General features: G+C 49.8%; 1 protein-coding gene across 4 annotated transcripts in view; it reads left to right on the top strand.

Moving 5' to 3' along the window:
* CIPC (CLOCK interacting pacemaker) overlaps nt 1-24,727 on the top strand; it is a 194,981-nt gene that overhangs the window by 14,188 nt on the left and 156,066 nt on the right. The gene's annotated exons all lie outside the window — the stretch shown is intronic.

Raw genomic sequence — 24,727 nt, 5'->3', positions numbered from 1 at the left:
GTTTTCTTCAAGTAGATGGGTCGCTGCTGACCTATGGGGAGTTTGAAAGGAGGTGCGCAGGCGGCTCACTGGCGAGATTGGCCTATTTACAACTGGAACACTACTTTAGAAGCTTGCCTAGATCTGCGCTCACATTGGAGCTTGGGAAGAAGATTAGGGATTTTCTGCAAGGGGATGCATTAGGGCAAACATCAATCTCCTGGTTTCACAAGGCGCTGAAGGATCTAAAACCCCCCCAAAGATATCAAGGAGGTAGTGGGGAGATGGGAACAGGAGCTGGGAAGTTCATTTGCTATAGAGAAAGTAATAATAGCACTAAAAGGGATGACAGGAGTAGTGCATAGTGCTGAACTGCAAGAATGTCATTTTAGAACAATACATAGAGCATACTTCTCTGGCAAGCAAGCATGGCATGCAGGGATAGTGGAGGCCGATAGATGCAGGAAGTGTGGGGCGGCCATGCCTTCTTTGGCACATGGGTTATGGCAGTGTCAGCGAATTCGGGGTTTCTGGACAGCTCTTGCCCGGTTTGTGTCGAGGATTCTGAAGTGTAGAATACAGTTCACTTTTGAACGAATCATGTTTAGCTCGCCAAGAGTGTGGGCACGGGGTACAAAAGAAGAGAAGCTATTTCTGAGTAAGTCTTGCATTCTGGGGAAGAAATGCATATTGAATCATTGGTTAAAGGACATGCCGCCCTCCTATTGGTATTGGAGGAATAAATTGCACGCGCTTATGATGTGGGAAGCCAGGGGTGCGCGATTTACTCCCAAAAGAAGGAAGCATTTCATAAACATTTGGACAGCATACCTGAATGTTGTAGCGCCCAGAGTTAGAAGTCAGGTACTGAATGAGTTGGAATGAATGGGAATGAATGTGGAGCAAGAGAGAATGATGAGGTAGGGAGAAGTACGGGGGGGGGGGGGGGAGAGGGAGGGGAGGGAGGGAAGAGGAAGGGGTACGATGCTGAGACATGCACCGCCGACATTTGACCATATGGGAATGGCTTTAGTCTGTTAAGGATATTGATGTGAACAATAAAGCTGTACGACTCATGGTAAAGATGGAGATGGTAGATGAAGGGCTATGAGAAACAAAGCCCTGGGCAGAAGGTCGTGCTTATAAGCTACTGCCTCATGAGGAAGAATGTTCTTAATCCCAATGTCTTGAACGAATGCCCTATGGTTGGTAGCACTGTTTGAAACTGGCTTGAACATAGCTGGAAGGGAAGGGGGGGGGAAGAGTGGATGGGAGGAGGAAGGGGGGAGGGAGGGGGGGGGGGGAAAAATAAAGAAAAATGTTCACAAGCTGATTTGAACTAGCATATTGTTACTTGGTTGAATATCTCTCAGTGTATAACATGTATAACTGTTGTTGTTCTTAATAAAGAAGATTTAAACATAAAACATTTATCGCTTCATTTCTTTTTGTAGCGGCCGCTGCTGCTCAACAGGAGAAGCAGCAGCGGCCGGACAGCGTTAACACTGGCAACTGCGGGTGGCAAGAGGATTTGATGCGCCGGGGGGGGAGGGGAGGGTTGCTGGACATGGGTAGCTGCAGGGGGGGGTAAGGGAGGGTCGCTGGACATGGGTAGCTGCAGAGGGAGAGGAGGTTCGCTGGACATGGATGGCTGGAGGCGGAGCAGGGGAGAGGGAGTTGGGGAGGGGGTCCTGAGACCAGGGAGGTGGGGGTGGGGAGGGGGGCCCTGCGAAAGGGGGGGTGGGGGCTCACACTCACTCATTCGCTGTCTCTCACATACACTCTCTCCGACACACTCCCTGTCTATCACACTCTATCTCTCTGTCACACACACACAGTCACTCTGTCTCTCATTCTCTCTATGACACACACACTCCATCTCTCTCACTCTCTCTCTCTCTCTCTCTCTCTGACTCTCTGAAACATACATACTCCGAGGAAAACCTTGCTAGCGCCCGTTTCATTTGTGTCAGAAACGGGCCTTTTTTACTAGTTAGTTAATAAAAATTCATGTATGACTTGTGTCCTCCTTTTTTCAATCAAGTGGGTAGGGTAGGCTCTATTATTAGAAAACATTGGAAGGGTTTGAAATTATATCCGCAATTTAATGTAACACCTAGATTTATATACATGAGGAATCGGAATCTGGGAGAGATTTTGGGTCATAGTAGTCTCAGAACAGCTGAAGAGAGTAGGGCATTATAAATGTACATATTGTGATTTGAGTATAGAGACAACAACGATGTATTCCAAATTTGTCTAGAGAATTTCATTGAGACATTTATACAAATTGTAATTAAGAATTTATTATATGGAATAATTGGCCCATGCGGATATAGGGCAGACAAGACCCATTAAATTGAGGATATCGCAGCACCTTAGTAATTTGTGTTTAAACAATTTTGGAGCACTTTTGGTTCCGCATTGGAATAAACATAATCACATACCTACTGATATGTTGTTACAACTTGATACTAGTAACTTAGGGGATATAACACAATTATTATTAAATAAGGAACAAAAACTAATTTACACCTGGGGAACAGTAGAACTGATGGGATTGAATAAAGAAGTCGATTGACGCTTTTAAACTGTGGGTGATTTAAATATTAATAGTTCTGGTGGAAGTTAGACATCCAGCAATGAGTGCTGGAGTGGAAGTCTTGCCGTGAGTTAGTCGAGATTTCTTTAAAGTTAAGTAAAGTAAAAAAAAAACTTTGTTCAAATTTGTTACATGTTATACCAATAAATGGTGGAGTAACACTGGACAGTATTTTATTTAAAGTAAGAGGTGTTATTGTTATCTTAATTTTAGTCTCAGCTCCTGAAGACGCCTGTTTGGTGAAACACACAACTGTGTAGAGCTCAGATGGAGAAATGGTTTTATATGAAGTTTAACAAGCAGCAAGTAGTTGGCAGCCTGAGTAATTCAAGAAATTGTATATAGTTTGAGATGAAAACGAATACTCTTATGATCTAGTTCATAGTAACAGCACATTGAAACGCAAGTGGAAGAATCCATTGAATTGAAGAGGCAAATGGTTCACAATTTGAAGTTAAATTGTTTTAATTGATGATAATAAGAACACTGGATTGTTTGTTAATAATAACACTAGCGGATTGAAGGATTGTTTCAATTAATAACAAAAACGCTATCTAGAGAATCGAAGGAGTAGTTGTGAAGTATAAACTATAAGAAGGAATTGCCACATTGCTTAGTATAGTGTTGGGGGAGGGCAGGAGAAAGTGTTTTATGTCATTTTTATGTTCAGTAAAGTTGTAACTTGTCTAAAAGTCAATGTAGAGTGGTTGTTGATAGTACTGCAATGAATATGCATGAGGTCTATCTGTGTACACTGCTCCATTGTATGCAAATAGGGGAAATCCTCAAAACTCGACCTGATGAGGGCCAAGGTTGGACACCCTGCTCGATATTTTGGAAAAAAGACTACCTCTTACAATGCCTCTCACCCCATCCCATCTCCTTAACTGCTCCCACCCCTTCCCTCTCTCTAGGAGAAACAACAAAGCTACACACACGTGCAATCATGTGGAGGTGTTTCTGTGCATGCTTTCTCCACTCAAATCGGGTATGGGCCCCAGCCCCACCAAACTTTTCCTGCCAGTTGCTCCCTTCTTTTACCTGCATAGTATGGGGGCAGGGGTGGCAGTGTTCCCTCCTCTTCTCCCCCCCCTCAACACAAAAAACACTGCTGGCATAAGGATGGGAATGATGGCCTCTCTTCTGTTCCCATGGTCCAGGCATTTTTCCCTCTTCTGTGCTCCCCTCAAACCTCAGTCCCCGTTGCAATTCCTCCAGCATGACTGGGGCAGCATTAGTAGCAAAAGGACCAGTTAAGAGGCCACAGAACTTTGGTGTTCAGGTGCTGTGTTAGGCTCTTCTAGCCCTGCTGCACAGCTGCTTCTAATCAGTCCTCCTACAAATAATGCTGTTGCAGTCATGCTGAAGGAGCTGGGACAGAAACAGAGGTTTGGCAAAGGGAGAAGGGGGCTCAGAGATAATAGGGACTGGAGAAGGGATCTATTGCCGGGCCTAGGAGAAGGGGACAAGGAGCTTGTGCATTCCACTAATGGGATTATTAAATATAAAAGTAACAATGAATCTGACTTCAACATGGCTGAAGTGGCTTATAGGATGACATGGAATATGTACTATTTAGATGTACCTAGCAATCCATTTTTATTGCCGGTGTTTGTAAATTGTTTGATTAGCTTTTTTTTTTTTTTTTTTTTGCAAGCAGCTCCAAAATGTCCTGTGTACATACAAACTTGGTACTAACCCGCTTCTCTTTTGGTCTTGGCACAGTTTCTAGAGACCTCCTTCCACTGGCTAGTAGTATCCAGGAAACCCTAGTTACATAGGTTTTTGTCATTGGCTGTAGACAGGTTAACGTGGGTGTAATGCTGGCCTGGCACTTAATGATTGGTCCAGCTTAATAATGTATGATGAGGCCTGAAGGTTTGGTCCTTTGTTATTTTGAGTTTGCTGTGGGGAATAGCAGGCATTAAGGAGGGGTCATGCCTTAATCCATCAATCCCTCCAGTGGTCAGCTGCTCAGAGTACCTTTTTGTAACTTGGACATACCTGAATCAGGTCTAGATAAAAGCTTCCTTCTTTTTAGACATGAATATTTCTTCCTGTTCAAAAATTGCTGTTGGACATCCTACTTTTGGGGTGTTCCTAATCCTGCCTACAACACGCCCCCTTGCTATTTGGATGAACTGTAGTAATGAAATGTCCAAATTCTGACTTTCCAAAATTGGAATTTGTATTCTTTAGCAGATGGACTTTTTTTTTTTTAGGCATTTTGAGGTGTCCATCTGCTTTGAAAATGAGCACCATAGTGTCACATGTGGCATGAGGCATTTACATGACTGGTTGAAAGAGACTGCCCAATATTCTGCCTGGGAGGTAAAGAAGAGTATATGAGAACCCTGGAGGCCCAGTAGTGCACTGCATATGCCCTTGTTGGCTTTACCAGTGAATAGACATGGAGGCAAGTAAATTCGTGCGAGGGCATATACAGGTGACATACTTGCTGTCAATTAGGAGGAACATGGACTTAAAGTCCATCTTCCATATCATCATGCTGATCAATCCATAGACTGGTGGGTTGTGTCCATCTACCAGCAGGTGGAGATAGAGAGCAGTCCTTTTGCCTCCCTATATGTGGTCATGTGCTGCCAGAAACTCCTCAGTATGTTCTCTATCTCAGCAGGTGGTGGTCACACACAGCAGCAGCTCTGGCTAGGTCTCCAAGCCTAATTCTTAGGTTTTGTTGCGTACCTGGGGTTGAGGGCTCTTCTTGAGCAAGTGCAAACCTGGTGGTGCCAGGTCCCTCCTTTTCTCCTCCCTCCCACTGGCTCCGTTAAAAAAAAAAAAATTTGAACGTCCTTTAAGGGCGTTTATTTCAACCTTTATATCAGCGTCTATTGCAGCTGCTCACTGGGACACCAGTTCGTTACAGCTCGGAGCGAGAAGCTGGTAATTTTTACCTTTTGTAGCGGGCAGGGGGTTCCCCGATCGGTCTCCTCGTGGCCTATGGTGTCGGAGGGCGCGGGCGCGAAGAATCGCTCCCCGGACCGCGTGGGCGCATCTAGCGGGGATGCGGGGGATTTCAAAGCCTGAATCGCTTTTTTTGGACGTCAGTTTGGAGTCCGGTCAGTGTCCCGGTTCCTCCGGTGCGGCGGTTTTTCCCGCCATAAGCGCCCATCCCCCGATGCCCCCTCCATTTTGGCCGGCCACTCTGCTCGGATGGCTTCTTCTTGGGCCGCCCTCGAGGTGGGAGACGTTAATGCTATGGTCGCCCTTGATTTGGGCGACGGCAAGAAAGCGGCCAGAGTTAAGCGCCATTCTTCCCGTGCGGCTCCTTCTCGGAGTTTCGCGCCGGATGCCATTTTGGATGCGCAGCATGTTTCTCCCCCGCTCTTGCGAGCACCGGTTGAGGGTGCGTCTAGGGCCGTGGCCCAAGCTGCAGAAGTGCACAGTTTGGGGGGTTTCTCCCCTGAGTTCATTTTGCTGCTGCATCAGGCTTTTCTTATGCAAAACGCTGCCCCTGCTCCCCTGTCTGATAAAGGGGTTGAGGCCTCCGGAAGCAAACGCCCTCGGGTGGATTTCCAGGCCCTAGAGGACTCTGTCTCCTCTGATGTAGATGAGGGCAGCGTATCTGAGTTCTCCCAACGGTCCTTTGGGGATTCCTTGGAGGAGACGGATTCCCGCTTGGATGGAGCGGATGACCCCTCTGCAGCGCGGATCTTTCGCTCAGAGGATTTGCCCAACCTGTTAGTGCAGGCCATGAGCATTTTGAAGATTTTCTCCCCGGAGGACGTCTCTCCCTCAGCCTCTGCTGGCTCTGCCATTATGCTGGGGACGAAGCGCCCGCCTAGAACCTTCCACGTGCATGAAGCCATGCACACCTTGATTTCGGCTCAATGGGATTTCCCAGAAGCGAGCCTTAAAGTGGCTAGGGCTATGTCCCGCCTCTATCCTCTCCCTGAAGGTGAACGGGAGGCCTTTCTTTGGCCTACCGTGGATTCTTTAATCACTGCGGTGACTAAGAAAATGGCGTTGCCAGTGGAAGGTGGCACGGCCCTAAAGGACGCCCAAGACAGAAGATTGAAGGCGGCTTTAAGGTCGTCCTTCGAGGCGGCTGCTTTATAAGTACATAAGTAATGCCATACTGGGAAAAGACCAAGGGTCCATCGAGCCCAGCGTCTTGTCCATGAAAGCGGCCAATCCAGGCCAAGGGCACCTGGCAAGCTTCCCAAACGTACAAACATTCTATACATGTTATTCCTGGGATTTTGGATTTTTCCAAGTCCGTTTAGTAGCGGTTTATGGACTTGTCCTTTAGGAAACCGTCCAACCCCTTTTTAAACTCTGCTAAGCTAACCGCCTTCACCACATTTTCCGGCAATGAATTCCAGAGTTTAATTACACGTTGGGTGAAGAAAAATTTCTCCGTTTTGTTTTAAATTTACTACACTGTAGTTTAATCGCATGCCCCCTAGTCCTAGTATTTTTGGAAAGCATGAACAGACTCTTCACATCCACCTGTTCCACTCCAATCATTATTTTATATACCTCTATCATGTCTCTTCTCCAAGCTGAATAGCCCTAGCCTCCTTAGTCTTTCTTCATAGGGAAGACGTCCTATCCCCACTATCATTTTAGTCGCCCTTCGCTGCACCTTTTCCAATTCTACTATATCTTTCTTGAGATGCAGCGACCAGAATTGAACACAATACTCAAGGTGCGGTCGTACCATGGAGTGATACAGCGGCATTATAACATCCTCACACCTGTTTTCCATACCTTTCCTAATAATACCCAACATTCTATTCGCTTTCCTAGCCGCAGCAGCACACTGAGCAGAAGGTTTCAGTGTATTATCAACGATGACACCCAGATCCCTTTCTTGGTCCGTAACTCCTAACGTGGAACCTTGCATGACGTAGCTATAATTCGGGTTCTTTTTTCCCACATGCTTCACCTTGCACTTGCTCACATTAAACGTCATCTGCCATTTAGCCGCCCAGTCTCCCAGTCTTGTAAGGTCCTCTTGTAATTTTTCACAATCCTGTCGCGAGTTAACGACTTTGAATAACTTTGTGTCATCAGCAAATTTAATTACCTCGCTAGTTACTCCCATCTCTAAATCATTTATAAATATATTAAAAAGCAGCGGTCCTAGCACAGACCCCTGAGGAACCCCACTAACTACCCTTCTCCATTGTGAATACTGCCCATTTAACCCCACTCTCTGTTTCCTATCCTTCAACCAGTTTTTAATCCATAATAGGACATTTCCTCCTATCCCATGACCCTCCAATTTCCTCTGTAGCCTTTCATGAGGTACCTTGTCAAACGCCTTTTGAAAATCCAGATACACAATATCAACCGGCTCCCCTTTGTCCACATGTTTGTTTACTCCTTCAAAGAATTGAAGTAAATTGGTCAGGCAAGATTTCCCCACACAAAAGCCGTGCTAACTCGGTCTCAGTAATCCATGTCCTCGGATGTGCTCTGTAATTTTGTTTTTAATAATAGCCTCTACCATTTTCCCCGGCACCGACGTCAGACTCATCGGTCTATAATTTCCTGGATCTCCCCTGGAGCCTTTTAAAAAAAAAAATGGGCGTTACATTGGCCACCCTCCAATCTTCCGGTACCACGCTCGATTTTAAGGATAAGTTGCATATCACTAGCAGTAGCTCCGCAAGCTCATTTTTCAGTTCTATCAGTACTCTAGGATGAATACCATCCGGTCCAGGAGATTTGCTACTCTTCAGCTTGCCGAACTGCCCCATTACATCCTCCAGGTTTACCGTGAAGTCAGTAAGTTCCTCCGACTCGTCCGCTTGAAATACCATTTCCAACACCGGTATCCCATCCAAATCTTCCTTGGTGAAGACCGAAGCAAAGAATTCATTCAGTCTCTCCGCTACGTCTTTGTCTTCCTTGATCGCCCCTTTTACCCCTCGGTCATCCAGCGGCCCAACAGATTCTTTTAGCCGGCTTCCTGCTTTTAATATACCGAAAAAATTTTTTACTATGTTTTTTTGCCTCTAATGCTATCTTTTTTTCGTAATCCCTCTTGGCCTTCTTTATCTGTACCTTGCATTTGCTTTGACACTCCTTATGCTGCTTCTTGTTATTTTCAGACGGTTCCTTCTTCCATTTTCTGAAGGCGTTTCTTTTAGCCCTAATAGCTTCCTTCACCTCACTTTTCAACCAGGCCGGCTGTCTTTTGGAGTTCCGTCTTTCTTTTCTAATTCGCGGAATATGTATGGCCTGGGCCTCCAGGATGGTATTTTTGAACAGCGTCCACGCCTGTTGTACAGTTTTTACTCTCTCAGTTGCCCCCCTACGTTTTTTTTTTACCATTCTTCTCATTTTATCATAGTCTCCTTTTTTAAAGTTAAACGCTAACGTATTTGACTTTCTGTGTACAGTTACTTCAAGGTCGATATCAAAACTGATCATATTATGGTTACTGTTATCAAGCGGCCCCAGTACCATAACGTCCCTCACCAGATCATGCGCTCCACTAAGGACCAAGTCTAGAATTTTTCCTTCTCTCGTCGGCTCCTGCACCAGTTGCTCCATAAAGCTGTCCTTGATTTCATCAAGGAATTTTATCTTTGTAGCGTGTCCTGATGTTACATTTACCCAGTCTATATTTGGATAATTGAAGTCACCCATTATTATCACATTGCCCATTTTGTTCGCGTCTCTGATTTCTTTTATCATTTCTGTGTCTACCTGCTCATTTAAGTTTGCAGGCCTCAGTTTGCGGCTCCTATGTGGCCAGGGCGTGCCTTACGATTGTGCAGCGGGCTTCCCCCTCGGATCCTTCCTTGAGGGCTGATTGGCTGGCCCTGGAATCAGGCTTGGCCTACTTGGCAGACTTGCTGTATGATGTCTTGAGAGCCTCGGCTAAAGGTATGGCTCAGACAGTCTCTGCACGGCGCTGGCTTTGGCTGAAGCATTGGTCTGCTGACCACGCCTCTAAGTCTCACCTGGCTAAGTTGCCTTTTAAAGGCAAGCTGCTCTTTGGGGTCGAGCTGGACAAGATTGTGACCGATCTCGGCACGTCTAAGGGCAAGAGGTTACCGGAGGTCAGGGCTCGGGCCAGTGGTGCCCGCCCCGGTTCCTCCAAAGGACAGTTTCAGGAAGCCCATCGGTATCGCCCGGGCAAGTCGAGCTCCTCTGCCCCCTCTTCTTTCAAAAGGAACTTCTCCCCCAAGCAGCATTCCTTTCGCAGAGACTGCCGTCCTGGCGGTGCGTCCTCCGGTCCTCCCCCAGGGTCTCATACCCAATGACGGGGCCCTGGTCCATGGCTCAGAGCAGATTGGAGAACGCCTATCCTCGTTTCTGGGCGAGTGGACCAGGGTAACTTCAGACGCTTGGGTGCTGGAAGTCATCAGAGACGGCTACAAGCTAGAGTTCTGCCGACCCTTAAGAGACTGGTTTGTGCACTCTTCCTGCAAGTCTCCGGTCAAAGCTGTGGCGGTGCAGCAGACTTTGGACAATCTGATCCGCCTGGGTGCGGTCGTTCCGGTGCCAGAAGATCAGCTTGGCAAGGGACGTTACTCCATTTACTTTGTGGTACCAAAGAAAGGAGATTCTGTACGGCCTATCCTCGACCTCAAAGGGGTCAATCAGGCCTTGAAAGTTCGACACTTCCGAATGGAGACTCTCCGCTCTGTTATAGCGGCAGTGAAGGCAGGGGAGTTTCTGGCATCCTTGGACATCAAGGAAGCTTACTTGCATATTCCCATCTGGCCTCCTCATTAACGCTTTCTGTGTTTTGTGGTCCTGGGCCGACACTTCCAGTTCAGAGCCCTCCCGTTCGGGTTGGCTACTGCTCTGCGGACCTTCTCCAAAGTAATAGTGGTCATCGCGGCCTTCCTACGCAAGGAAGGAGTACAAGTCCATCCTTATCTGGACGACTGGTTGATCCGAGCCCCCTCTTATGCAGAGTGCGGCAGAGCTTCAGATCGGGTGATTGCTCTTTTGAGCTCCCTGGGGTGGATCGATCCATCAACTGGGAGAAAAGCCAGCTGCGCCCGACTCAGTCCCTGGAGTATCTGGGAGTTCGTTTCGACACCCAAGTGGGCAGAGTGTTCCTGCCAGACAATCGGATTGTCAAGCTTCAGGCTCAGGTGGACCAGTTCCTAGTAGCCTCTCCTCTTCGGGCTTGGGACTGTGTGCAGCTGTTGGGCTCTATGACGGCCACGATGGAAGTAGTGCCCTGGGCCAGGGCCCATATGAGACCTCTACAGCTCTCTCTGCTGCAGCGATGGACTCCAGTGTCGGAGGATTACGCTGTGCGCCTTCTCTTGGATCCGGCGGAGCACAAGGCGCTGAGCTGGTGGCTGAGGCCAGACAAGCTGTCCGCAGGAATGCCTCTTTGGACCCCGGAGTGGGTTGTCGTCACGATGGACGCCTCTTTGACGGGCTGGGGAGCCCACTGCTTGGGAAGGACAGCGCAGGGGCTGTGGTCTATCAACCTCCTGGAACTCAGAGCCATTCGGTTGCCGCTTTTGGAGTTTCTCCCGGTACTGGCTTTGAAGCCAGTACGGGTCCTGTCGGACAATGCCATGGCTGTGGCCTATGTCAATCGCCAGGGAGGTACCAAGAGCGCTCCTCTAGCCAAGGAGGCCATGAATCTATGCCAGTGGGCGGAAGCGAACCTGGAACAGCTGTCGGCGGCCCACATTGCGGGAGTCATGAATGTCAAGGCGGACTTTCTCAGTCGCCATACTTTGGATCCCGGAGAGTGGCAGCTATCTGCTCAGGCGTTCTTGGACATCACGAAGTGCTGGGGCCAGCCGAGCCTAGATCTGATGGCGTCATCGGCCAATTGCCGCACTTTTTCAGCAGAGGACGGGACCCTCGATCTCTGGGAGTAGATGCTCTTCTCCAACAGTGGCCGAACACAGGAGCTTCTCTATGTGTTCCCGCCCTGGCCCATGTTGGGCAGGGTGCTAGACCGGGTGGCAAAGCATCTGGGTCGGATAATCCTGGTGGGTCCGGACTGGCCCAGACGTCCCTGGTATGTGGACTCTATCAGGCTCTCAGTGGACGGCCCTCTGCGGCTGCCAGCGGAGCAGGGCCTGTTGCATCAGGGTCCCGTGGTGATGGAGGATCCCTCCCCCTTTGGTTTTTCGGCCTGGCTATTGAGCGGCAGCGTCTGAGGAAGAAGGGCTTCTCAGACAAGGTCATCGCCACTATGCTGAGAGCGAGGAAGCGCTCTACTTCTACTGCTTACGCCAGGGTTTGGCGTACCTTTGCATCGTGGTGTGAGGCAGGCTCACTTTGTCCCTTCACTGCTCCAATTTCTTCAGTGCTCGCGTTCCTGCAAGAAGGTCTGGAGAAAGGCCTGTCGCTCAGTTCCCTTAAAGTCCAGGTAGCGGCTCTGGCTTGCTTCAGGGGTCGCCTGAAGGGTGCTTCCCTGGCCTCGCAGCCAGATGTGGTGCGCTTTCTCAAGGGAGTTAATCACCTGCGCCCTCCTCTGCACTCAGTGGTGCCTGCGTGGAATCTCAATCTGGTGCTAAGAGCCTTGCAGAAGCCGCCTTTTGAACCCTTGTCGAGGGCATCTCTGAAAGACCTGACGTTGAAAGCAGTCTTTTTGGTGGCTATCACTTCAACCAGAAGAGTTTCCGAGCTCCAGGCGCTATCACGCCGAGAGCACTTTCTGCAGTTCACTGAGGCAGGAGTGTCTATTCGCACAGTGCCTTCCTTCCTGCCCAAGATTGTTTCTCGCTTCCATGTGAATCAGCAGTTCTGTCTACCGTCCTTTCGTAGGGAGGACTACCCAGAGGAGTACTCTGCTCTCAAATATCTAGATGCGAGACGAGTCATCATCAGATACTTGGAAGTGACCAATGATTTCCGGAAGTCGGATCATCTGTTTGTGCTGTTCGCAGGTCCTCGTAAGGGTCTGCAGGCTGCCAAGCCTACAGTAGCACGATGGGTCAAGTAAGCCATTGCAGCGGCTTATGTGGCCGCTGGGAAGGTGCCACCTATCCGGCTGAAGGCTCACTCCACTAGAGCACAGGCGGCCTCGATGGGAGAGGCCGGGTCCGTCTCTTTGGAAGAGATTTGTAAGGCGGCAACTTGGGCATCGCCTCATACCTTTTCCAGTCATTACCGCTTGACTGTGGCTGCTCGGGCGGAGGCCCAGTTTGGAGCTTCAGTGTTGCGGTCAGGGATTTCTATGTCCCGCCCTGGGTGAGTACTGCTTCGGTACATCCCACCAGTCTATGGATTGATCAGCATGATGATATGGAAGGTAAAATTATGTATCATACCTGATAATTTTCTTTCCATTAATCATAGCCCCTCCCAGATATCTGTGCTGTTTATATTCTGGTTGCATTTCAGGTTCAAGTTTAGTCTTCAGTTCCTGTTCAGGAGGACTTCGTGTTCAAGTTTTTTCAATTGGATTCTTCAGGAGTTGAGACGATTTTGTGTTACAGTGAGCTGCTGCATTCTTCTCCCCTCCGTTTTACGGGGCTGGATTGAGACCTAAATTCTGCCGGCGCTCCCTCCTGCTTCATGCGGCTGTAGGGCAGCTTTGTACCCCTCCCGCTTCGGCGGTGTTAGGGTCAGTCAGCTCCTCCCGCGGTTGCGGTTGCAGGATAAGCCAGATCCCCCCCCCCCCCCCCCCCGCATCGGCAGGTGTGGTGTCCCTCCCCCGGTCCGCGGGGATGAGCTGGACGGATTCCCCTCCCCCACTTGTGTGGGGATGAGCTGGGTTTATTCCCCTCCCCCGTTTCGGCAGTGGTGAGCTGGGCAGTGTGTCCCTTTGTGGGTGTAATTCTCTAAGTGCTGAATCCTGCGGATGGAGCTTTGATATCGACATACTGAGGAGTTTCCGGCAGCACATGACCACATATAGGGAGGCAAAAGGATTGCTCTCTATCTCCACCTGCTGGTAGATGGACACAACCCACCAGTCTATGGATTGATCAGCTATGATTAATGGAAAGAAAATTATCAGGTATGATACATAATTTTACCTTCTTTACAAGTTGGGAATTGAAGAGTATTAGAACTCTAACCACCATTCTGGAAGTATGGGGTGAAATGAATACTTCTCAGTCCCTAAAGGAAGAATATCTGCTTTCTCACTCCCATTTCTATGCCTTCCTTCTGCTTAAGCATTATGTACTCCTGGAGTTCTGTGCAAAAAAATTCAAAATTCTGCACACAGTTTGCAAATTCTGCAAAATTCTGTGCACAAAATTTGCAAGCTCTGCAAGATTAGTCATAAAACCAATATTATAGCCTCCCCTCACTGTACATCCATATTTTTCCAGCTCCCCCGCTGCACCCACACATAGCATCCATCTTTACAGTCCCCTTCCCTCCCTCCCTCCCTCCACACACATAGCATCCACCATTTTTAAAGCCTCCATCTCTCCATCCACACACACATACATAGGATCCACCTTTTTATAGCCCTTCCTCCACCCATTGTATCCACCTTTACAGCCTCTCCCTGTACCCACCCACACATAGCATCCACTTTTCTTTTTACAGCCCCCTCTGCCCCACAACATCCACTTTTTTTAAGCTCCTTCCCTCCCTCCCTGCACCCAAATACCATCCATATTTTTTTTTCAGCTGCCCCTGCACTCACCCGTGATGTGGGAGCAGGAGGAGCTACATGGGAGTACCTCTTCAGGGCAGGAAAGAACCCCACTCTTTCCTGCTCGCTGTTGCTTTAGGCCGGTGTCGCGGCCCACAGCTGCTGCTTGTTTCAAATGGCCAGTGAAACTTCCTGCAGCAGTCTCGAAAGGCCATTTTGAAAAGGCAGCAGGCAGGAAAGAGTAGCGCTCTTTCCTGCCCCTGACAAGGCCTCTAGATCACCAGGGCACACTGAGGTAGGCCTGGGGAGGGCCCACCAAGGCTTGAGGGGGTGGGCGGCAGGGGTCAGCAAGCATTTACCGCAGGCTGTGGAGGTCAGCCAGTCAGTCAGTTCCTCTTGGAACACAGTGTGGAATTCTGCACAGCTGTGGAATTCTGTGCTCCACAATTGTGCAGAATTCTGGCAGGAGTAATTATGGAGGGAATTCGGTAAACAGTGCTGACACTTAAGTACCAAAAATATTCAGTGATAAGCGCTATTCCTTGTCATCAAGCAGATGAAGCCATTACGTATGGTTGTGTCCATCAACCAGCAGGGGGAGATAGCACTCAACTTTTCACAGTGCCTCATGGCCAGCTAGCTCCACTGCCTCTTCAGTATTCTCTATCTCCCCAAGCAGGGTGGCTGCAGCTTCTTCGAGCTCTATCAAAAATCTGCCTGGGGGTGGCTCCTGGCTTGCCAGTTGTTAGCCGGGGTGTTAGAGGCTATAACAGCTTCACTTTGAAGGCACATAGGTCAGCCCTTTCCCTGCCTTACCCACGCCCCTGTGGATGTGGACATATTAGCTTGCTTTTCCCTGTCCTTTCCCACTCAGTAGATGCAGGCACATTGGTTCGCCTTTCCCTGCCTTTCCCACTTATCTGAGCCTCCGGAGTGTTTTTATTTACCTCTTTTGCCTCTGCTTTCCTCACAGCGCTAAAATAAATAATTAAAGTCGCGTCGCGCTTTAGCGCAGCGATCTTGGAAAAGAGGGGTTTTTTTCTTGAGATTCTTCTGCAGGACCGGAGCTGTGATACTCGGTTTTGTGAGGTAAGAGTGTTTTCTGGGGGTGGGCCCATGATCGGGAAGTTTTTGGCACGAACCGCCATTTTTGAATTTTACCGCCATTTTTGGCGATGGCTGCGGAGACTGTAAAGCGCTGTTCAAAATGTGGCAAGCGCAAATCAGCAACGGGGCTCTGTAATTCGTGCTGTACAGACGGTAGAGCCGGCCCGAGCATGTCTAGCGGCGATCTTTCACGCTCTGAGCTGACAGCGGACGGCATTTTGGATTTTCCAAATGGCGCAGCCTCCGTTGCGACGGAGAGCCCTGAATCCGGGGGGGGGGGGGGGTCCTCTGAGTGAGGCTAATAATAGAGCTGATAGCCCTGGGCAGGATCCGGGCGGTCAAGGAGCGGTTTTCTCCCCTGATTTTGTTTTAATGCTGCATAGGGCATATATGCTTAAAAGAGCTCTTCCACAGGGATCTTCGGACCCTTTCCCCCCTGTGGTCGAGCTATGAGGATTCTGAGGGGTCTAGCAGAACGTCTTGGGCTGAGGAGCCAGCTTGATGATCCGTCTGCAGTGAGGATTTTCCACTGCGAGGAGCTGCCAGTGCTTATTTCAGATGCCTTACAAGCCCTTTCGATTGAAGATCCTGGGAGTGGCACAGCCTCCTCAATTAATCCAAGGATGGCTAGTAACAGAAAGCCTGCTCGAGCCTTTCCTTTGCATGACTCCATCCAAGAGCTTATTTCGGCTCAATGGGCTGACCCCGAGGGACCTTTGAAGGTTGCCAGGGCTATGGGGCAATTATACCCTCTGAGTGAAGAACATTTGGCTCGCTTTGCAATGCCTAAAGTGGATGCCCTGGTCACTGCGGTGACAAAGAGAACTACCCTCCCTGTTGAAGGAGGTGTTGCCCTGAAGGATATTCAAGACCGCAGGCTTGATTCAGCTCTGAAGCGGTCCTTTGATTTGGCAGGTCTCAGTGTTCGGGCGTCTGCATGCAGTTGTTATGCTGCTAGAGCCTGCCTGGCTTGGTTACAGCAGGCAGTGGAACAGCCCCGGTGATGGAGCGGAGACCTTATCTGAAGTGGCTCCGCGGATGGAGTTGGCCTTGTCCTTTTTGGCTGACGCTCTTTATGATATGGTCAGAGCTTCGGCTAAACAAATGGCTGTAGCAGTGGCGGCTCGCAGCACTCTTTGGCTACGACATTGGGCGGCGGACATGGCCTCTAAGCAAAGGTTGGTGAAGTTGCCCTTTCAAGGCCTTCTCCTGTTTGGTGAGGAGCTAGAAAACATTGTTAAAGGCCTGGGGGATTCCAAACCTCAGCACTTGCCCGAAGATAGGCCGAAGCCTTCCTCTAAGGGTCAGGCGGTCTGCTCCTCTTACAGACCTCGCTTCCGTGAAGCTAGAAGGTACTGCCTGGGGCGTGCTGCTGGGTTCACTTCGCGTGCCCGCTTTCAGCAGAGAAACTCCTTTCGCTCGGACAAATGTTCCGCAGTTGCCGGTTCAAGGCCTGGAGTTCAGGGGCGACCCTCTCAATGATGATGCGCTAGCCCCCTCCTTGTTTCCTGTCATCGGAGGAAGACTTTCCCTCTTTGCCGAGGAGTGGGCCAAAATCTCCGCAGATCAGTGGGTCTTGGATCTGATCAGAGACGGATACCGAATAGAATTCGATGCCCCGGTGAGAGACGTGTTTGTGGAGTCCCGATGCGGTTCTGCCGCCAAACGGGCGGCGGTAGAGGAGAATCTGCACAGATAGGGGCTGTGACCCCGGTGCCTCCCGCCGAACAAGGTCTAGGCCGCTACTCCATTTACTTTGTGGTGCCACGAAAAGGCGGGTCTTTTCGCCCGATCCTGGACTTAAAAGAGCTAACCAAGTCCTTAAGAGTGCGGCATTTTCACATGGAAACCCTGTGCTCAGTCATTGCGGCGGTACAGCCAGGAGAGTTTCTCACGTCTCTGGACCTGAAAGAAGCTTACTTGCACATACCAATTTGGCCCCCGCACCAGATGTTTTTGCGGTGTTGGGAAAACATTTCCAGTTTCGGGCCTTGCCTTTTGGCCTCGCCACAGCTCCCCGAACCTTCTCCAAGGTATTGGTGGTGGTAGCTGCCTTTTTCAGGCGAGAGGGTATCCGGGTTCACCCGTACCTAGACACTGGCTCATCAGAGCTGACTCAGAAAAAGAGAATCTAGCTACAGCCAGAGTGGTTTCAGTCCTTCAGTCTCTGGGCTGGGTCGTCAATATGGCCAAAAGTTACCTGATCACCTCGCAATCTCTAGAATATTTGGGGGCCAAGTTCGACACAGTCTCGGGCTATGTGTTTCTTCCCGAGCAAAGGCGGTGCAAGCTTCAGAATTAGGTCCGTCTGCTCCTGAGGATGCCCCGCCCGCGAGCTTAGGACATTGTCCAGCTGTTGGGATCGATGACGCCATGAGCCCTCCCTGTATGATTGTCTGTATTGCAGTGATTCTGATTTTAGGTGCTGTTCTTGTTTCCTGAAGTTATATTCCTTCCTTGGGGAGTCTTCAGGATTCTTGTTACAGTTATAGGAGGATGAGTTCATTCCCTCCAGTTCATGTTTTGGGAGGATGAATTTGTTCCCTCCAGGAGGATGCAAGTATTCCCTCCGTTTATACAAAGTGGAGGACGAGTTTATTCCCTCCAGGAGGATGAGTTCATTCCCTCCTTTTTTGAGTTCATGCCCTTGTTAAGGGGCCATCGTTCGCTGTGAGGAAAGTTCATGTTATTCCCATTGCTGTTTGCCGTACTGCTTTGGAAGCTTCAAATACTGAAGAGGCAGTGGAGCTAGCTGGCCATGAGGCACTGTGAAAAGTTGAGTGCTCTCTATCTCCCCCTGCTGGTTGTTGGACACAACCCATACGTAGTGGCTTCATCTGCTATGACTAAAGGAAAGAAAATTATCATGGTAAGAACCTAATTTTTTATCATGGTAAGAACCTAATTTTCCCTTCCATAAAGGATTCATGCCTTATATAGAATAGCATTTAGTGCAGATCCTGTACTTAACTTCTGGGTGCTGCTGAAACCTGGTGTGTCTAACTTGGGTGCCGGCATTCACAATTAGGCAGTGTTCTGTAATACTGCGCACAACATTTCAGAACACCCTCGAATCGCCCATTGCCATTCCTCCCCCCCCCCCCCCCCTTTGAGATGCATGCCATGGGAGTTAAGTGCTGTGCCTTATAGAATAATGTATACATTTTAATGAGTGCTGATTAACATCAGTGGTTCACACCCAATTTTTAATGGTTCAGAGCTCATTATCAATTTATTTGCATGCGCATCTCAGAAGTGCGCAACTTCGGTAACATGTATAGAATCTGGGGTATGTGCAGAGTCTGCTAAGACACTTGTTGTGGGAGGAAAAGGAACTGGTGTTAATGCCCTAGGATTGGATAGAGAATCATGGTATATCGTGGGTTTGGAGGTAGGATGTAACCTTGTGGAGGTGGCAGAAGAATGGACAGAGTTGGAGTTACAGTAATGCAGGCTATAATTAAAAAGGTGATAGGGACTTTGGGTACCCTTATTGCGACTGTCTCAATAGGATATTGTTCATATGTTTTTGTTTTTTTTTTGTATTCTTTCTTAAATATTAAGAGCTTACATTGCTGTAGTTAGAGCTTATGAAGTGCATACAGTATTAGTTTCTGTGATACAGAAGTTGGAAGTCCTTTTCCCATATAAATGTATTGGGCCATTTCCTTGTCATCAAGCAGATGAAGCCATTACATATGGTTGTGTCCATCAACCAGCAGGGGGAGATAGAGAGCACTCAAGTTTTCACAGTGCCTCATGGCCAGCCAGCTCCACTGCCTCTTCAGTATTCTCTATCTCCCCAAGCAGGGTGGCTTCAGCTTCTTCGAGCTCCATCAAAAATCTGCCTGGGGGTGGCTCCTGGCTTGCCAGTTGTTAGCCGGGGTGTTAGAGGCTATAGCAGCTTCACTTTGAAGGCACATTGGTTCGCCTTTCCCTGCCTTTCCCGCTCATCTGAGCCTCCGGAGTTCTTATTACCTCTGCTTTCCTCACAGCGTCAAAAAAAAAAATGGAACAGAGGTTTTCCTTTGATTCTTCTATGGGACCGGAGCTGTGATACTCGGTCCGGTGAGGTAAGAGTGTTTTCTAACTCCGGGGTGGGCCTGCGATCGGGGCGTTTTTGGCGCGAAATCGCCATTTTGAATTTTCCCACTGTTTTCGGCGATGGCTGCACAGAATGTAAAGCACTGTTCCCGGTGTGGCAAGCACAAAGCAGCGGGGCTCTGTAAATCGTGCTGTACAGGTGTAAGAGCCGGCCCGCGCATGGTGAGCGATGATTCTTCCTGCTCAGAGCTGGCAGCGGACCCCATTTTGAATTCTCCGCTTGGCGCGGCCTCCGTAGAGACGGAGAGCCCTGAGCCCGGGGGTGGTGGGGACCTTGAATTGAGGCTATTCAGGGAGCGGCTAGCCCCGGACGGGATCTGGGTGCCCAGGGCGAGTTTTTCTCCCCTGATTTTGTGTTGTTATTGCATAAAGCATACATGCTGAAAAGAGCTCTCCCTCAAGGGGTCGTCTGAGGCCCCTTCTGTTGTTCCCCCCCCCCCCCCCCCCCCCCCCCGGTGGATTCTGGCCTGGGACTGTCCGCTGAGGCTATTTTCCCTGATAATTGGCATAAAGAAAAGCGTAGAAGGGCTAATTCCCCTTCAGATTGTGGTGCACCTCCTTTCCCCCCCCCCCCCCCCCCCCCCATGGTCGGGCTGTGAGGATTCGGAGAGTTCTGGCAGGCCTTCGTGGTCTGAGGAGCCAGAGTCAGGTGCAGAATTACCACAGGATCTGGATGATCCCTCCGTGGTGAGGATTTTCCACCGTGATGAGCTGCCAGCGCTTATTTCAGATGCCCTACAGGTCCTTTCTGTTGAAGAGCCTGACAGTGGCACGGCCTCCTCTGTGAATCCTAGGATGGCTAGTACCAAAAAGCCTGCTCGAGCCTTTCCTTTGCATGACTCCATCCAAGAGCTTATTTCCGCTCAGTGGGCTGACCCCGAGGGACCTTTGAAAGTTTCCAGGGCTATGGGGCAGTTGTACCCTCTGCGTGAGGAGCATTTGGCTTGCTTTGCAATGCCTAAAGTAGATGCCCTAGTCACTGCGGTGACAAAGAGAACTACCCTCCCTGTGGAAGGAGGAGTTGCCCTGAAGGATATACAAGACCGTAGGCTGGAAGTAGCACTTAAACGGTCCTTTGAAATTGCAGGTCTTACTCTTCGGGCGTCTGCATGCGGTTGTTATGCTGCTAGAGCCTGTCTGGCGTGGTTCCAACAGGTAGTGGAACAGCCCGGAGATGGAGCAGAGCCCTTCTCGGATGTGGCTCCGCGGCTGGAGTCGGCCTTGTCCTTTTTGGCTGATGCCCTTTATGATATTGTCAGAGCTTCGGCTAAACAAATGGCAGTAGCAGTGGCGGCTCGCCACAACATTGGGCAGCGGACATGGCCTCTAAGCAAAGGTTGGTGAAGTTGCCCTTTCAAGGCCTTCTCCTATTTGGTGAGGAGTTGGAAAGAATAAATTATTAAAGGCCTGGGAGATCCTAAACCCCAGCGCTTGCCCGAAGATAGGCCGAGGCCTTCCTCCAAGGGCCAGGCGGTCCACTCCTCTTATAGACCTCGCTTCCGTGAAGCTAGAAGGTACCGCCCGGGCTGTTCTGCTGGGTTCACTTCTCGTGCCCGTTTTTCAGCAGAGGAACTCCTTTCGCTCGGACAAGCGTTCCGCAGCCACCGGCTCTAGGCCTGAAGTTCAGGGGCGACCCTCTCAATGATGGTGCGCCGGCCCACTCCTCGCTTCCTGTCATCGGAGGACGTCTTTCCCTCTTTGCCGAGGAGTGGGCCAATATTTCCTCAGATCAGTGGGTTCTGGACCTGATCAGAGATGGATACAGAATAGAATTCAACGCCCCAGTAAGAGACGTGTTTGTGGAGTCCCGATGTGGTTCTGCCACCAAACGGGCGGCGGTAGAGGAGACTTTGCAAGGTCTGATTCAGTTAGGGGCCGTGTCCCCGGTACCTCCCGCCAAACACTGCTATGGCCGATACTCCATCTACTTTGTGGTGCCGCGAAAAGGTGGGTCTTTTCGCCCTATTCTGGACTTAAAAGAATTGAACAAGTCCCTAAGAGTGCGGCATTTCCACATGGAAACCCTGCGCTCTGTCATTGCTGCAGTACAGCCAGGAGAGTTTCTCACGTCTCTAGACCTGAAAGAAGCTTACTTGCACATACCAATTTGGCCCCCGCACCAGAAGTATCTGAGGTTTGCGGTGTTGGGAAAACATTTCCAGTTCCTGACCTTGCCTTTTGGCCTCGCCACAGCGCCCCGAACCTTTTCGAAGGTAATGGTGGTAGTAGCTGCTTTGCTCAGGCGAGAAGGTATCAGGGTTCACCCGTACCTAGACGACTGGCTCATCAGAGCAGACTCTGTAACAGAGAGCTATCAAGCTGCAGCCAGAGTGGTCTCAGTACTTCAATCTCTAGGTTGGGTCGTCAATATGGCCAAAAGTCACCTGACCCCCCTCGCAATCTCTAGACTATTTGGGGGCCAGGTTCGACACAGCCTTGGGCTATGTATACCTACCCGAGCTAAGGTGGTGCAAGCTTCAGAATCTGGTCCTTCTGCTCCTGAGGATGCCCCGCCCGCGAGCTTTGGACATTGTCCAGCTGCTGGGATCGATGACAGCCACATTGGAATTGGTGCCCTGGGCAAGAGCGCACCTGAGACCTCTACAGTATTCCCTACTTCAAAGATGGTCTCCAGTTTCTCAGGATTATCAATGCAGACTTTCTTGGCTCCCTGCGGCCCGACTCAGCATGGAGTGGTGGCTCTCAGACAGCATGTTGCGGCGAGGAATGCCGCTGGCGCTCCCCGATTGGTGTCTAGTAGTGACAGATGCCAGCCTGAAGGGCTGGGGCGCACTTTGCAAGGGGAAGCGTGCCCAGGGTCTATGGACGCCCGAGGAGTCAGAGTGGTCCATCAACCACCTGGAGTTGAGAACGGTGTTTCAAGCGCTTCTGGCCTTTCAAGTGACCCTGGAAGGATTGGCTGTCCGAGTGATGTCGGACAACACGACAGCAGTGGCCTACATAAATCGACAAGGCGGCACTCAGTGCAGAGCACTGGCTGCGCAGGCCGAACAGATTTGCTACTGGGCCGAATGGGGCAAGCCCGTGATGGATCTTATGGCGACAAGTTCAAATGCCAAAGTCCCGTGCTTCTTCAGCAGACGGAGAGATCCTTGCTCGGCAGGGTTGGATGCCTTGACTCAGCCCTGGCCTCCGGGCCTACTATATGTGTTCCGTCCATGGCCCTTGATAGGGCGAGTGCTCCTGCGGATTCGGCTGCACCCAGGAGAAGTGGTCCTCATCGCCCCGGATTGGCCCAGGAGGCCTTGGTATGCGGACCGCCGACTGATGCTATTGGAGGCTCCCCTTCCTTTACCTCTGGTACCGAACCTGTTGTCACAGAGCCCGGTAGCCATGGAGGACGCCTGCCGCTTTGGTCTTATGGCATGGCGATTGAGAGGGCGTAATTGAGGGACAAAGGCTATTCAAACACAGTCATTTCCACTCTCCTGCAGGCCCGCAAGCGTTCCACTTCCGTGGCTTATGCCAGGATTTGGCGCCAGTTTGTCTTGGTGTGCTTCAAAAGCAATCACACCCATGCGGGTTCCTGTCACACCGATTCTGGACTTTTTGCAGGATGGTGTACAAATAGGCTTGGCCTATAATTCCCTGCGGGTGCAAGTGGCAGCGTTGGCCTCCCTTCGTGGTAAGGTTGAAGGCGTGTCTTTAGCTGCTCAGATGTGGCACGGTTTTTTAGTGGGGTGCTTTGGCTCCGGCCTTCCGTGCGAGCACCCTGTCCAGCTTGGAACCTGGGGCTAGTTTTGAAGGCCCTGCAGGCTTCTCCTTTTGAGCCGCTTCGCCGAGCATAGGAGAAAGATTTGACACTAAAGGCCGTTTTTCTTGTGGCCATTACTTCGGCGAGACGGGTGTCAGAGCTCCAGGCACTGTCCTGTAGAGACCCATTTCTGCAATTCTCCGAGTCCGGGGTCACGGTTCGGACCGTGCCTTCCTTCATGCCTAAGGTGGTTTCAGCGTTTCACCTAAACCAGCCTATTTTCTTGCCCTCCTTTGATAAGGAGGAGTTTCCAGAATCTTTTTGGGCAGTTGCACCTGTTGGATGTGCGCAGGACTCTGCTGCAGTATGTGCGAGTTACTATCTCTTTCTGTATCTATGATCATCTGTTTGTTTTGCTACCAGGTCCTCACAGAGGGTCTCCAGCGTCTAAAGCCACTATTGCCCGCTGGCTCAAAGAAACTATCTTTTCAGCTTATCTGCTTGCCGGCCGGTCTCAGCCTGTAGCCTTTAAGGCGCATTCTACCAGAGCGATATCTTCCTCTTGGGCTGAAACTGGAGCACTCTCTCGTCAAGAGATATGCAGTGCAGCAACATGGGCTTCTAAGCTCTCTTTTGCCCGACATTACAGGCTGGATGTGGCTGATAGGAGGGATGCGCGTTTTGGAGCACAAGTGCTAGCGCATGGTGTGACCTGTTCCCCCCCCCCCCCCCCCTATATAGGGATTGCTTTGTTACATCCCATACGTAATGGCTTCATCTGCTTGATGACAAGGAAGGGAAAATTAGGTTCTTACCTTGGTAATTTTCTTTCCTTTAGTCATAGCAGATGAAGCCATGAGCCCTCCCTGTATGATTGTATGCTGTGAATCTGTTTCAGGTTCTGTTCTTGTTTCCTGAAGTTCCTTCCTTGGGAGAAAGTTGGAAAACAGTCCTCAGGATTCATGTTCACTTTATAGGAGGATGAGTCCATTCCCTCCAGTTTACGTTTTGGAGGATGAGTTTATTCCCTCCAGGAGGTTGCGTGTATCCCCTCCAGTTATACAATAAGGAGAACGAGTTTATTCCCTCCAGAAGGATGTGTTCATTCCCTCCTTTTGAGTTCATACCCTTGTTAAGGGGCCATCGTTCTCTGTGGGGAAAGTTCATGTTATTCCCATTGCGGTTTGCCATACTGCTTTGGAAGCTTCAAATACTGAAGAGGCAGTGGAGCTGGCTGGCCATGAGGCACTGTGAAAAGTTGAGTGCTCTCTATCTCCCCCTGCTGGTTGATGGACACAACCCATACGTAGTGGCTTCATCTGCTATGACTAAAGGAAAGAAAATTACCAAGGTTAGAACCTAATTTTCTCATTTTGGGATGCTCGTTTCTCTGGAAGCTCTATTTTGATTTGGCCTATTTTCAAACTCAGTGTATCATTTTACAATTTTTTTCCATGTCAAGTTTTCATTCCATTCTGGTAATTATTCTCAACTACAGAAGCTGGAACTCCTTCTCCTACAGAAACTTTTGTTTGGGGAGGGGTTATATCTCCGGAATCTTCAGTTTAATTAGGCCCGTTTTTGAACTTGTCTCTCTACCACTTTTTTGCCAGTTCTAAGTTTCATCCTGTTCTGTTCAATTTTTGGAGAGTTTTTTAGCCCCCAGTCAGAGAGACACATTCTCAACCCATGTTGTATA

This window comes from Microcaecilia unicolor, chromosome 11 (genome assembly GCF_901765095.1).
Source record: "Microcaecilia unicolor chromosome 11, aMicUni1.1, whole genome shotgun sequence".
Classification (NCBI taxonomy): Eukaryota; Metazoa; Chordata; class Amphibia; order Gymnophiona; family Siphonopidae; genus Microcaecilia; species Microcaecilia unicolor.
The sequence above is the reverse complement of the archived record's forward strand: the minus strand, read 5'-3'. Positions and strand labels throughout refer to the sequence as shown.